The following is a 14629-nucleotide window of genomic DNA, read 5'->3' as shown; positions in this document are numbered from 1 at the left end:
TAAATTCGAGCCAAGATCATTAAATAGGCAGACTTCACCAAAGAAGAAATTCAAATGTCTAGTGTATGAGAGGAGCCCCCATCTCAATTGTAATTAGGAAAAATGAAAAACAAGACTAGGGAAAAAAATTCTGTCAGTATTTGCGAAGGTGTGGAGTCCCACTTATACATAACTGATGGGAGTGGGAGTGTAAATTGGTAAAAACTCCGAAAAAAAAAGAGTTTGGCACTCTTCATTATTTGCTAGCATGGAAGGTTTGTGCATTTTATGACTACTCTTGGGAATATTTTCTCTACCTTAGACTCCTAAATATGTACTCCATGAGAGGTGTACAAGAATACACAATGCAAAATAGTGTTGTACAATATCATGACAAAAAAAAAAAAAAAAAAAAAAAAAACCTGGAAGCAGCCCAAATGCCCTACAACGTTAGGAAGGGTAAATTTTTATATTGCAATGTCTTCACACAGCAATGAAAGGGAATAAATTACAGCTAATCACAATGACATAATGAGTCTCAAAACAATGCCAAGTGAAAGAAGCAAGACAATCCAAAGTAGGATTCCATTAATATAAATTTCAGAAGCAGATGAAACAAAGCAATGTTGTTTAGGGAAAGATGTACATACAGGTGGTAGAACCATAAAGAAAGCCAAAGTTCAGAAGAATAGATACCTGAAGCTGAGATGGAGACCTTTCAGGGTGTCAAGAAGTGCTGCTATGGTCTATTCCCTAACCTGAGTGGTGATAATATGGATTTGTTTTATAATGATTAAAGTATGTGTGGGTGCATGTGCTTATGTTCTGTTTGTATATGTAAATATATGTATATAAATACATATATTTGTATAAGTATTTATATATACAAACAGAACATATGCACATGCACCCACACATACACACACATATATATATGGCAGTCTTTCCTGTAGTCTTCTAATCCTTGAACTAGATAAAATATAGATGTCTCCTCTCTCCCTCTCTTTTTCATACACACACACACACACACACACACATTCACACTCATATATACAGGAGCAAAACCAAAGCTGCAGACTTGCTTAATACACACTTTTTTCCCAAACATGACTTTCTTCTTGTTCTCAGGATAATAATGATAGTTACTATTTATAAAGCCCCCTCCCTTTTTAAATCAAACATTTCACTGTAATCTACATTCTGTATGTAGGGAAACCTTGAGAAATGGAGTGACTAATCTTGGGGCTTGCAGCTTTAAATAGTGGGGCTGGGTTGGCAACACCTGGACTAACTCCAAATTCCTTTCTTGTACACAAAATCTGCATTTCAGTGGGCATTAGAAATTCTTCCAGCCTCTTCTTGCAGAGATTGACCCAGTCCAGAAAAAAAAATCAAAATGAGAAATGCTTCTAAACCTTCTACAGGAGGAGGTTAACCAAGGTTTTGGGCTGTCCAGCTGAGTGGAGATGTAGATTGTAGACAGTTGAAGCCCAACTAGATACAAAGAATCTCAGAAACTGTGAAAGCTAATTTAGTAAATGTATCTGCTTATTTTTCTCATCTAGTCAAACTTGTTAGTATCCAGATATCACAAATAGAAGCCTTTGCCAGAATCTTTCGACTAGTTCATCCTAAATTCAAATGTTAATAGCACCATTTTGTACTGCCCTGAATCCAGACTATATATCCTACTACTCTCCCATTAGAATAATTATTGGTGTCTGCAAATGCTTTGTGGAACAAGATAGGGAATAAACAATAGATTAAAAGAATAAAGAAACATAAAGCAAAAATCACCAATTTTCTTTAAGGTGTAAAATTACATGAAAAGTTTATTGGGAGAGACAGAGAGTAAGAAAGGACCAAGATTAACTGTGTTGAGACTAAAGGGATAAGATGCTGCCAAAAGCCAGGTGCAGTGGTGCCCAACTATAATCCCAATGACTTGAGAGGCTGAGGCAGGAGGATCACGAGTTCAAAGCCAGCCTCAGCAACTTTGTGAGGCCCTAAGCAACTCAATAAGACCCTGTCTCTGAATAAAATATCAAAAAGCATTGGGGGTGTGGCTCAGTGGTTAAGTGCCCCTGAGTTTAATCCCCAGTATGCCCCCACAAAAAATGCTGCCAAATGAAACTTATCCTTAAAACTAGGCTGAAAAGAAAACAGAGACTTCATGTTTGTTCTTGCACAGAATGAAGCAACGACCAATCATTTGCTAAACCTGAGTCCATGATTACTGTGACAGAGATTTGGGAAGAACACCATCATCACTGAGTCTTAATGAAGGATATTAGGATATTCTTTCATTTATTTAAAAAAAATTTATGGTGCCAACCACTGGGGGGGGACCAAAATGAAAATGATGCCCTTCTTGTCTATTGTTGAAAAGTCAAGGTTAGTGGAGAAATAAGCAAACTATTGTGGAAAACTGTAATAAATTCCTGGGATAGGGTAGGGTACAGAGTGCTGTCATAATCAAAAGGAGAGAAAATGGTATGTGAAAGCAAAAACCCTCACCTGAAACTTGAAAATAAAGGAGATAGAATTGTCCTCAGAGCCTTCAGCTGGGAGGCAGCTCAAGCCCGGAGTGCCAAGAAACCTTCTAGAGATAAGAGGAATGGCCGCCAGACTCAAACTAGTCTTGCTGGAATGTTAAGCATTGGCATGCTAGATACAAAGAGACAAAGCTATTCAGGTCCCTTGGCAAGTGCTATGGCTTAAACCTGTCCCTCCCCTAACGTCACTTCCTGGAAACTTAACCCCTGCCCCCCATGGTACATGGATGGTGGAGCCTTTAGTAGGTACTAGAGTTGGGATCTGCAGGGTCTCCCCCAAGGCTCACGTGGTGAAGGTTCGGTTCCCAAGGCAGCAGTGCTCATCAGCGAGGCTTCTGGGAAGCGAAACGCATCTGATGCATCTGATGCCATCAGTGGGTCAACCCATTGGTGGCTTCATGATTGAGTGGACTCTTGGGAGGTGGTGGAAACCATAGGAGGTGGGGCCTGGTTTGAGGAAGTATGTCACTGGGGACCTTCCCTGGAATGATGTGTCTTGTCCCCAGTCCCTTCCTTGCTTGTTGTTTCTGCTTCTTGCTTGTTGTGAAATGCATAGCTTTCTCCCTTCAGGCCCTTCTGCCCTGATATTCTGCCTCACGACAGGCCTAAAATCGGTAGAGCCAGCCAGCCACGCACTGAAACCTCTAAAATCAGAAGGCAAAATAAACTTTCCCTCCTTTGTTTTTCTCAGGGTTGTTTTGTTGTTGTTGTTCTGTTTTGTTTTGTTTTTGTTTGTTTGCAGTAGCAGAAAGCTAATGCAGGATTAATTAGTATTAGATGAGGCCATGAGGTTGGCATCCTGTGATGGCATTTATAAGAGAAAGGGAGACCCCAGCTGGGACTCTTGCTCTATCTCACTACTAATGCCCTCTGCCATGTTTACGATGCAGCAAGAAGGCCCTCACCAGATGCCAAGGAGTTACCAGCACCATGCTCTCGGACTTTCTAGCCTTCAGAATTGGAAACCAAATCAAGCTTTTTTTTTTTAATAAATTATCCAGTCTCAGTTATTTTGTTAGAGCTACAGAAAATGGATTCAGGCAGCAATGAAGAGTTCCTCAAGCTAATTTAGCCACAAATAACTTCTAAGTAATAAAAATAACTACCATGAGCTGATTGTTTTATAAGGGCAAGCCACATCCTAGACTTTCTCTGTTTTCCTCATCGATGGTAGAAGAGACACTTTCAGGTGTCTTACCAATGTCATTTATGTTTTAAATTACATATTTAAATTATATATTTTGCCTGTGTTAGTAAAAACTATAGCCAGTTCATCAAACCAGGTATAGGTGATATCACTTGGGGTGAGGCTAAAGACAGTATTTAAGAAGAAACTATTGATATTGAATCAGTAAAGAAAATGTTAAATAAACAGTATTTAGGAGGTAGGTAGATAAAACTAAAAAAAAAAAAATCAAAATTTAGAAAACATTGTACATCTGACATGATTCTCAAGCCAGCCCTTAAAATGGGCATTAATAGTAGCACCTTCATTTAACCAGAAGAGAAATTTAAGCTTCAAGAAATTGTCACATATTGGTAAGTGCTGGAGGCAGGACTTGAACTGGATGAGCTCCTTCATTCTAAGGCCCATTTCAACAACCACCAAGCTGTTCCAACTTCTGCTTTTGTTTATCCCAGCACCAAGCACAGAATAGATATTTACAAGTATTTACAGACTATGATAAAATCTAGCTCCATCCTCATTTGATTACAATTTGGTTTCTCATAGGAATACACCTGGAGTGGTGGTTCACATTGGGATTACCTGGGAGCTTTAAAAAAATGTGACTCCTGGCCCCCACCCCTGGAGAGCTTCATTTCACTGTTCTGGGGCCAATCCTGGGCATGGAGAGATTTTTAAACTCCCCAAATGACTTCACTATGCAACCAGCATCAGGAACCACCTGCCAAGAGACTACTCACCAAATGTCACAGTGTGTTATTCGGTGCAATTTTTTTTCTTTTTCTTTTTCTGTGCTAGGGGTGAAACCCAGGGCCTCACACATGACAAGAAAGGGCTCTACCACTTAGTTATGCCTCCAGCCCCATTGTGATTTAATACACTGGCAATCTGGCTTGGAGATTGAACCCAGTGGTACTCTACCACTGAGCAGCATCCTCAGCCCTACTATATATAGATTGTGTGTGTGTGTGTGTGTGTGTGTGTGTGTGTGTGTGTGTGTGTGTGTTGCTGGAGACAGAACCCAGGGCCTTGTACATACAAGTGCTCCACTACTAAGTCATGTTCCCAGTCCCTCTTTTTATATTTTTATTTTGATATGGGGTCTCCTTAAGTCGCCCAGGCTGGCCTTGAACTTGCCTGATCCCCCTCCCTCAGCCTCCCGAGTAGCTGGGATTACAGGCATGCAGTCAGCACACTAGGCTCATCATCAAGACTGTATTAGCAAGCGTCATCTGTGGGGAGAACCCACTCTTATCAGGCACAAATACAGAGTTACCTAAAGACCTTAAAATGGGCTTTCCAGCCTTTGTCCTGTGATTTGCCAAGATGAAATCCAAGACAGTGATGGCCAACCGTTACTTTTTGGTATGGGTTGTGTGAAGCTTAAACAAGAGCTAGGCCTTGACACTAATTTTCATGTTTTCATAATTGGAGACTTACATGAAAATAAGTATGGGAAAGGAAAAGATTCCCAAGCAATAACCCAAGCAAGGGACATGAGACTTGGTTTCCTCTCCTCTTTCTTCTCTCCCTTTCTCATCTTTCCCTTCTTTTTCTTACTCCAATGATGCTCCATTAAATAGAGGTTTGGGAGGATTTTTTGATAATGGAGATTGAACCCAGGGACACTTTACCACTGAACTACAACCCAAGCTCTTTTTTTTTTTTTCATTTTGAAATAAGGTCTCACTAAATTACAAGAATCTTGCTAAATTGCTGAGCTGGCCTCAAACTTGCTATCCTCCTGCCTCAGCCTCCTAAGTCGTTGGGATTACAAGTACATGCCCCTACCCCTGGCTTAAGTAGAGATTTTAAACACAAATGGAAGTCAATTCTAGACCCTTATTCCAACTTCTTTCTAGTCTACCAACGATCAGCTTTGTAAACCCTCAATCAATTATTGACTTCATGAATGAACTAACTTCTGATTCTCTCCTTTGGGCCTAAGTTTATGCCTAGCTATTGTAAGACTTAAGAACTAAGAGCCTGGAAGATAGTGCACCCCTGTAATCACAGTAGCTTATGAGGCAGAGGCAGAAAGATCATGAGTTCAAAGCCAGCCTCAGCAAAGCAATTCAGTGAGACCCTGTCTCTAAATAAAATACAAAATAGGGCTGAGGTTGTGGCTCAGGGTTGAGTGCCCCTGAGTTCAATCCTTGGTACCAAAAACATGTGGTACATGTGAAAATGCTTCCTAAAATCTAAAGCCAGCAATTCACAGACTGGGAGAAATTATTTGTAAATCATATATCTAATAAAGAGACAAGTGTCCAGAATGTAAAAAGAATCCTTACAATTTAGATGGGTGCTGCTGTGTGGGCCTGCAGTCTTAGCTGTTCAAGAGGCTGAGGAAGGAGGATCACTTGAGTCCAGGACTTAAGAGCTAGCCTGAAAAACATAGCAAGACACCATCCCAAAAAGAGAAAAAAAAAAAAAAGGAAAGAAAGGTGTCTCCAAAGAAACACAATAAATCTCTGTAGCAACAGACCCCAAAGAAAAGGAAATTGACAAATTGTCTGACAAATAATTCAGAAGAATGATTTTTAAGGAAACGTAATGGGATATAAGTGAATACAGATGGGCAATTCAATGACATGAAGAAGACAACTTGTGATGCCAATGAGAAATTCATCAAAGAGATGGAAGTCATTAAAAAGAGCCAATGAAGCCAGGCAGGGTGGCGCAGGCCTGTAACCCCAGAGTCTTGGGAAGCTGAGGCAGGAAGATCACAAGTTCAAAACCAGCCTTAGCAACTTAGTGAGGCCCTAAGCAACTTAGCAAGACCCTGTCTTGAAATAAAAAATAATCTCTTCTCTCTTCTCTCTGTCCTCTGACCTCCTCCTCTTCTCTCTCTGCTCTCTGCCTCTCCTTCGGGCAGCCCCCCAATAAAACCTCTTGGTTGAATCTCAAAAAAAAAAAAGAAAGAAAGAAAAGGGGCTGGGAATGTGGCTCAGTGGTTAAGCACCACTTGGTTCAATCCCCAGTGCCCCCCGCCCTGAAAAAAGAACCAATGAAGAATCTTGGAGGTGAAGAACTCAATAAAAGAACATTTTTAAATACCCAAAGTTCAGAGTTGACGACAGGGTGCTCTCCTAATGGTGCACACTCTGTGGGTTTGAACAAATGTATAATAACATATATCCACCATCATAGGATCACAGAGAGTATTTTCACAGCCCTAAAAATTCCGTGTGCTCCACCTATTCATCCTACCCTCTCTCCTAACCCCTGTCCAAACAATGATCTTCTTACTGTTTCCATCCTTTTATTTTCCAGAATATCATTATCATTGGTATCATACAGTAGGCAGCCTTCTTAGACAGGATTCTTTGATTTAGCAATATGTATTTAAGGTCCCTCCATGTCTCTTTATGACTTGATATTTCATTTCCTTTTATTCTCTGAAGAACCGTCCATTGTCTGCATGTACCACAGTTTATTGGTTCACCTACAGAAGGACATCTCGTTTGCCTCCAAGTTTTGACAATTGTGAAGAAAGCTGCTATATCTATTTGCTTGCAGGGTTTTGTGTGGACATACATTTTCAACTCCTTTGGGTAAATATCAAGGAAAGCGATGGCTGGATTTTAGGGTGAGAGTATGTTTAGTTATATAAGGAACTGCCAAACTGTCTTCTAAAGGGACTGTGGCATTTTGCATTCCCAGTAGCTCCTTTCCTCAAGCATGTGATGGTGTCAATGTCCTGGGGTTTGTCCGTTCTAATAGACGTGTAGAGTTTCTTTTGAGGGTGATGGAAGTGTTCTGGAATTAGATGGCAGTGATGTTTACCAAACTGAATAAACACAGTTAAAAACCACAGAATTGTACACTTTCAGAGACTGAACCTTATGGTATATGAATTAAGTCTCAATTTTTCAAACATGAAAGAAAAAAATCTAAAGCCAGTACACAAGTACAAAACATCTTTGTGACTCAAGGATTCTCATTCTTAGCACTATCAACCTTTGGGGGCATATAATTCTTTGTTGTTGAGGCTTTATCCTGTGTTGTTTTTTTTTTTTTCCTGGTCTCCACCCATTACTGCACAACCCCAACTGCGACAACCAAAGATGTCCTCAGACATGGCCAAATGTCCCCTGGGGGAAAAAATCATCCTGGATGGAGAACCACCTGTTATAACTGTATGATGTGAAAATTCCCAGTGAGTACATTAAATATAAAACTTTATTTAAGCCTGCAGAGATTGTGAACTCACCAAAGTACATTGGTTAGATTTTACATGTAATGAAAATCTTAACTGGTTGATAGAAACTTCATTCTGACCCCATTGCTTTCCAAATGTTTCTTCCAAGTCTAAGCAAAGGAGTTTCTGTTTGTGAGGGTTTTTTTCCTTCTTTGACACTAGACAAAGCTTTTAACAAGAAAAGCTAAAATTTTAGAACTTAAATAGCAATTATCCTCTCTGCTATTTGATTTTAGACCATTTTTCTATGATGCTTGGGCATGTCAGTTAATTGTGTTTCTTGAAAAATGTTATAAGCTATAAAACATCCCTCTGAGCCTTCGGCATACCAACCTCAGGACTGTTTTCTCATCCCTACTGCATTTATAATACAAGAAACTCAGGCATCTGATTCATATTGGCTGTTCCCTAAGGACAACTCAGAAAAAAATGTCATCAAATCTCTACATTGTCCAATTCCTCTCTCCGGATATTGAACTTAATTACTACTGACGTCGGACTAGAAAACCCTACTAGACAGAGATTAGATAAATGTCAATCTCTCATAACTGACTAAAAGCATAGACCTATTATAAACTGTGTCTTGTGCCTTGGCTGAACTTCAAGAATACAAATACCTTATCCTGGGAATACGATTAAATAGGCCCCCTATCTTTCATAGGGTTTTGCAGATAAAATTAACTTTACTCTTCTTGTCAACTTAGTATTTGTTTTTCTTAAACCCCTTTCCTATGCCCACCTATATACTCTAGCTGCAAGACAGTGGGACTCTTGCCCATCTTGCTCCAAGTGGCAATCCTCCATATCTTGCAAGTAGCTGACTTTAGATTTGTCCTCAATAAATTTGTATTCTCTGAACAATGAACGACACCAATAAAAGTCATTTAAGAGACATAGGGAAATTATAGGGATTAAAATAATTTGATTATTTCTTGATTAAGAGGAATAGGAAGACCTCAACAGATGTCATTCATTCATTCATCATTCACTCAACCAACATTCATTGAATGATGACAATTTGCTGGCACTCTTTTAGGTGTTGGGAGAGAGCAGAACATAAACCATACAAAAGTCCCTGACCAGGTTAGGGACAAAACTCGGTGACAGAGCACTTGCTTAGCATGTGTGTGTGGCCCTGGGTTCCATCCACAGCACTGCACAAAATAAATAAATAAATAAGGTAGTAAAGCCATGACCTTGTGGAGATCATGTTCTATTGAGTAAAGACACACAATAAGCAAGATAAATAAGTAAAATGTGCTATGGGGAAAGAATGAACCAGAAAAAGGGTTAACACAGTACAGGGGAAGAGTTATAATGTTAAATAAAGTAGACAAGAACAACTTCATTGAGAGAGTAACATCTGACTAAAGACCCCAAGTATGAGAGAAAGCCACACAGATAGGGGAAGGGAGAGCACTCAGGAAGCAGGATCAGCAAGGACAAAGGCTGTGGGGTGAGAAGGAGTCTTATTGTGCTCATAAGCAATGAGACCAGTGTATTAGTTTCTTTAGGCTGCTATAACAAATGATCATAAATTTAGTGGCTTAACACAATACAAATTTATTCTCTTACAGGTTCTGGATGCCCAAAGACTGATACAAATATCACTGTTCTAGGAGCAAGATGTTGGCAGAGTTGGTTCATTCTGGAAATTCCAGGGAGGAATCCCTGTCCTTGCTTTTTACAACTTTTAGAAGTCAACCGCATTCTTTGATTCATGGTTCCCTTCTCCATCTTCAAAGCCAACAAATAATGTAGTAATGTAGTAAATGTAGCATCTTACATATTCTCTCTCTCTCTCTCTCTCTCTCTCTCTCTTCCTTCCTTCATTTTTCACATCTCCTTCTCTCTCTGACCTTCTTGTTTGCCTTCTTATAAAGACCCTTTAACTTTTATTGGGCTCACTTGGACAATCCAGGATAATCCCCCATTGCAAGATCCTTATTTTTTTTTAATTTTTCAATTTTTTTTTTTTTAGTTGTAGATGGACACAATACCTTTATTTATTTATTTTCATGTAGTGCTGAGGATTAAACCCAGTGCCTCACACATGCTAGGCAAGCGCTCTACCACTGAACTACAACCCCAGTCCCACAAGATCCTTAATTTAATCATCTATGTCAAGTCCCTTTTGCCATGGACTTGCTCCTGGGTTCTAGGGATTAGGACATGGACTTCATTGAGGGAAACAGTATTGGGCTTACCTCAACTGGGATGGGTGAAGAAGAATGAGTACAGATGAGCACAGCAGGGAGGGAGGCCACAGATACTCTTTGGAAGTGACTAAAAGCTTATTCACTCAAAAAGAACATTATTTTAAATGATTTTTAAATATTTTAAATTTTTTAAACATTTTATTTTAAAATAACATTTTAACATTTTTAATGTTTAATTTTTAAAAGCTTCTATTATCATTATTTCGTAAAGGAAATGACATTTTAACAACAGAAAAGTGAGACTACCGGTCAGGATTTTCCAAAGAAATAAAAAAAGGAGGTAGGTAGGTGGGTGGGTGAATGGATAGATGAATCGATGGATAGATAAATAGAAATGTAGATAGAGATGTACGAGAAGGAAACTACTCGCCCAATCATGGATGCTAAGAAGTTCCACAACTTGCCATTTGCAGGCCGGAGACCCAGGAAAAACCAGTAATGTAAATTCCAGCCCAAGTTTGAAGGCTGGAGAACCAGGGGTGCCTGTGGTGTAAGTGTACAATCCAAGGACTGGGCAAGACCATTGACTCTGTTCAGGCAGAGAGAGAGAATTCACCTCTCCTCCACCTCTTTGTTCTATTTTGGCCTTCTTGGGGTTGGATGACACCCAGCCATCTTGGAAAGGACCATCTGCTTTGCTGGATCCACCCATTTAAATGCTAATCTCCTCCAGAAACATTCAGACATAATATTCAACTGGATATTTGGGCATCCCATGGCCGATACAAGGCAACACATATAATTAGCCATCACAGAGCCCATCGTTAATCTCAACATAAGGGACACTGCATGTCCCTTTGGCTCCTTTATATCCGTTTTGAGCATCATCCTCATTTTCTAGTTGGTCACAGGCTGGCCCTGGTCCCAAATAGGGTTTGTGAATCCACGTTAAGTCATTGTCTGGTGACTGTGTTGGCTTGATTCAGATCCCACCCACAGTTTGAAGTCTCATTATTTAGACAGGCTGACGATCATGATGTACCATCTAATCTCCCATCATCCACCCAACCTCTGCCTTGGCCAATGGGATATGTCCCCCTTGAATGGACCAGATTGTATCTTAATTGCTTTTTGAAGTGAGATATAAATCCTAGGAGAGCAAGAGCATGGTTTCAAGGGTTTCACATACTCTCTCTTCCTTTCTAAGTGCTGCCCAAACAATGCCCCGTGGTGGTACCCCTGCTGCTGCCAATCCTCTGTATGAAAGCAACTCTCTTCAATCATCCGGAGAGTCCTGGTTGGATGATAAATGACAAAGGGCCCTCACCTGCAGCCCGTGACCCTTCCAGCTGGGTCAGTGGGTGCTCTGAGCATCTTATAACTTCCCAGGGACAGGTGATGTAGACAAAACCCAATCACGATGTCCCTTTTGCTTCCTGCAGGTGTTCTAGGTATTGATTGCTGAGAAGCCAACTGGCCCAACTTCTTGTGATTCTGTAGATCAACAAGCAAGGTGGTTTATCTGCTGGTCTCTCCCAGGACAACTGGTTCATTCCCAGTTAACTAAGGCTCCCCTTGGGCTGGAGAGCTCTGGGTGGCCTCTCTCATATATCTGCAGTTGGCGCTGTCCCTGGCACACTGAAACCTGCTCCATGTAGCTTTTCATCCCCCAACAGGGGGATCTTCCCAGCCTGGTGATCTCAGGCTCTCCGAAGTCCAAAGCAGAGGCTGCCGAGCCACTCACAGAGGCCAACATCCGGGACACTCACGCAACACCACTTCTTCCTTGTTCTGTTGACCAAAGCGAGTGAAGAGGTGGGCCCAGATCAGAGTGTGTAGATAAACTGTTAGTGTTTCTGATGGAAAGAGCAAAGGCCGTGGAGGCAAGGGGTGAGAGATGCCTAAGCAGGAAATCCTTCCTCACCCTAAGCAGGAGATGAGAAAATGTGGTTCATTCTGTCTCAATCCATTAATGTCATCTAGTCTTGTGAAAAGGGAAAACCCCAGGCCACTGGGTTCTCTTTTCTGCCAAGATAGAGAGTTCCATACACCTGCTAAAAGTGGAGACACCTTAACCTGCCTCACCCTGGACTCTCAGAGCCCTAGGCAGGCTGATTTCAGGATCATAAACTTATGGCTCCACTTCTAGCTGTTTATATATCTCTGCTTATTTTGCTTTCCAGAAGTTTCCAGGACCTGGAGGTTATAAGTAGCACCATCTCATGCACCACATATACCACTCATTACCTGTGGATTGTAAGCAAATTCTTTAAATTCCCTTTGTGTTAATTTCCTTGCCTGTAATACAAGATCATAATACCTACCTCACAGGGCTGTGTGATAAATACATTAAGCAATTTGTCTCCACTGGATTTCTTCCAAGGTTCTCTGTCTTAAAGGTGTCCCTCTGAGAACATGCAAATCTGAAACTAGACAGGAAGAGTGGGCAAGTTTCCTCGGGAAGGTACTCTCTTAGCACATATCTGAAGGAATGGTGGGAGATAACCAGGAAAGGGGCGAGAGAAAATATTCCAGGCAGAGGGAATCGCACATTCAAGGGCCCTTATAGCAAAAGAAAGGCCCAATGGGTGGTGTTGATCAAAGGGTAAAAGTTTCAGTTCAACAAATAAGTTTGTGAGATCCATTACACTTCCTAGTGGCTACAGTGAAGAACAATGTATTTTATACCTGAAAATTGCCCAGGGAGTATACCTTAAATATTCTCACCACAAATAAATGATAAGTATATCAGGTGATGAATATGTTGATTAGTTTGACTTAATCACGTCACATGAGCACATACGTGCAATACATCATGTTGTACACTGTAAATATATGCAATTTTATTCGCCAATTAGACCTTAATAAAGCTGGGGAAGAGGAGCCCTGAGCATAAAAGAATTGAAAGAAAGCAGTGTCTCTAACGCTCCAAACATAGGAGGGTTTAGGGGAGTGGGGAGCAGATAGGCACCAGGTTAAGTGTTTCTGTTTGGAATTGCATATCAGTTTCTCATGGCAGCTGTAACAAATTATCCCAAGTTTAGTAGTTTAAAGAGCATAAACTTATTTTCTTATAGTCTTGGAGGCCAGAAATATGAAATTAGTATCACTAGATTGGAATCAAGGTGAGGGCAGGGTTACATTCCCTCTGGAGGCTCTAGCGGGGAGAATCTGTTTCTTGCACTGTTCAGCTTCTGGTGGCTGCAGACCATCCTCGCCTTGGGGCTGTATCATTCTGGTCTTCAAGGCTAGTGTCTTTAAATCTCTCCACTCTGTCTTCACAAGCCTTCTCCTCTGCCAGTGACGAAATTTCCCTCTGCCTCCCACTTAAGAATATACGTGATTGATTTAGATATAATTCTGAATACTAATTCCATCTCACAATCTTCAATCACATCTTCAAAGACCGTTTTTCCCCAATAATGTAACATTTACAGATTCCAGAGGTTAGAACATGGGCATCTCTTGGGGGACCATTCTGAATCCTACCATATAATGAATACAGTTTATAACCAAGACCTGTCATATGTAGAGCACTTAATAAATATTGACTAATGATATGATGATCAATGTTAAAACCATAACTATATTAAAAGACTCTTTAAGCCAGGTGTGGTGGTGCACACCTGTAATTCCAGCACTCAGGAATCTGAAGCAGGAGGATCATTTGTCCCAGGAGTTAAAGACCAGCCTAGGCAACATAGTGAGAGCCCATCTCAAGAAACAACAAAAATAAACAAATAAAAAGAAGACTCTTTTTTTAAATCCCTCTCCATTTTTTAAACCCTATGCAACTAATGCTAAATAATATTTTAGGGGTTTTTTTCATGTGCTTTTCCACTTTTATTTATTTGGAGGACAAAAAGTACATATACATAGTTCAGATTTCAAAAGGTACATCCCAGGAGCCCAGCACAATAGTCCACACCTGTAATCCCAGTGGCTCAGGAGGCTGAGGCAGGAGGATTGCCAGTTCAACTCCAGCCTCAGCAAAAGCGAGGTGCTAAGCAACTCAGTGAGACCTTGTCTCTAAATAAAATACAAAATAAGGCTGGGGGGTGTGCTCAGTGGTTGAATGCCCCTGACTACAATCCTCAGTACCAAAAAAAAAAAAAAAACAAAACAAAAGGTACATACAGGGAGAATATCATCCCTACCATGTGATTCTCCCTACTTCAGAAATAATTTTAGTTTTTGTTTTGTTTGGGGGTATTTATCTATTTATTTTGGTACCAGGGATCGAACCCAGGGACACTTAACTGCTGACACACATCCCCAGTTCTTTTTTTTTTTTTTTGGTGGGGGGACATACTAGGGATTGAACTGTGGGGGCACTCGACCACTGATCCACATCCCCAGCCCTATTTTGTATTTTATTTAGAGACAGGGTCTCACTGAGTTGCTTAGCACCTGTTGTTGCTGAGGCTGGCTTTGAACTCCCGATCATTCTGCTTCAGCCTCCCAAGCCACTGGATTATAGGTGTGCACCATCACACCAAACCCCCAAACAATTTTTATATAATAAGTATATGTTTATATATTCTGT

This window comes from Spermophilus citellus, assembly GCF_964194105.1.
Source record: "Spermophilus citellus genome assembly, chromosome: 3".
Lineage (NCBI taxonomy): Eukaryota > Metazoa > Chordata > Mammalia > Rodentia > Sciuridae > Spermophilus > Spermophilus citellus.
Note: the sequence above shows the minus strand (reverse complement) of the source record.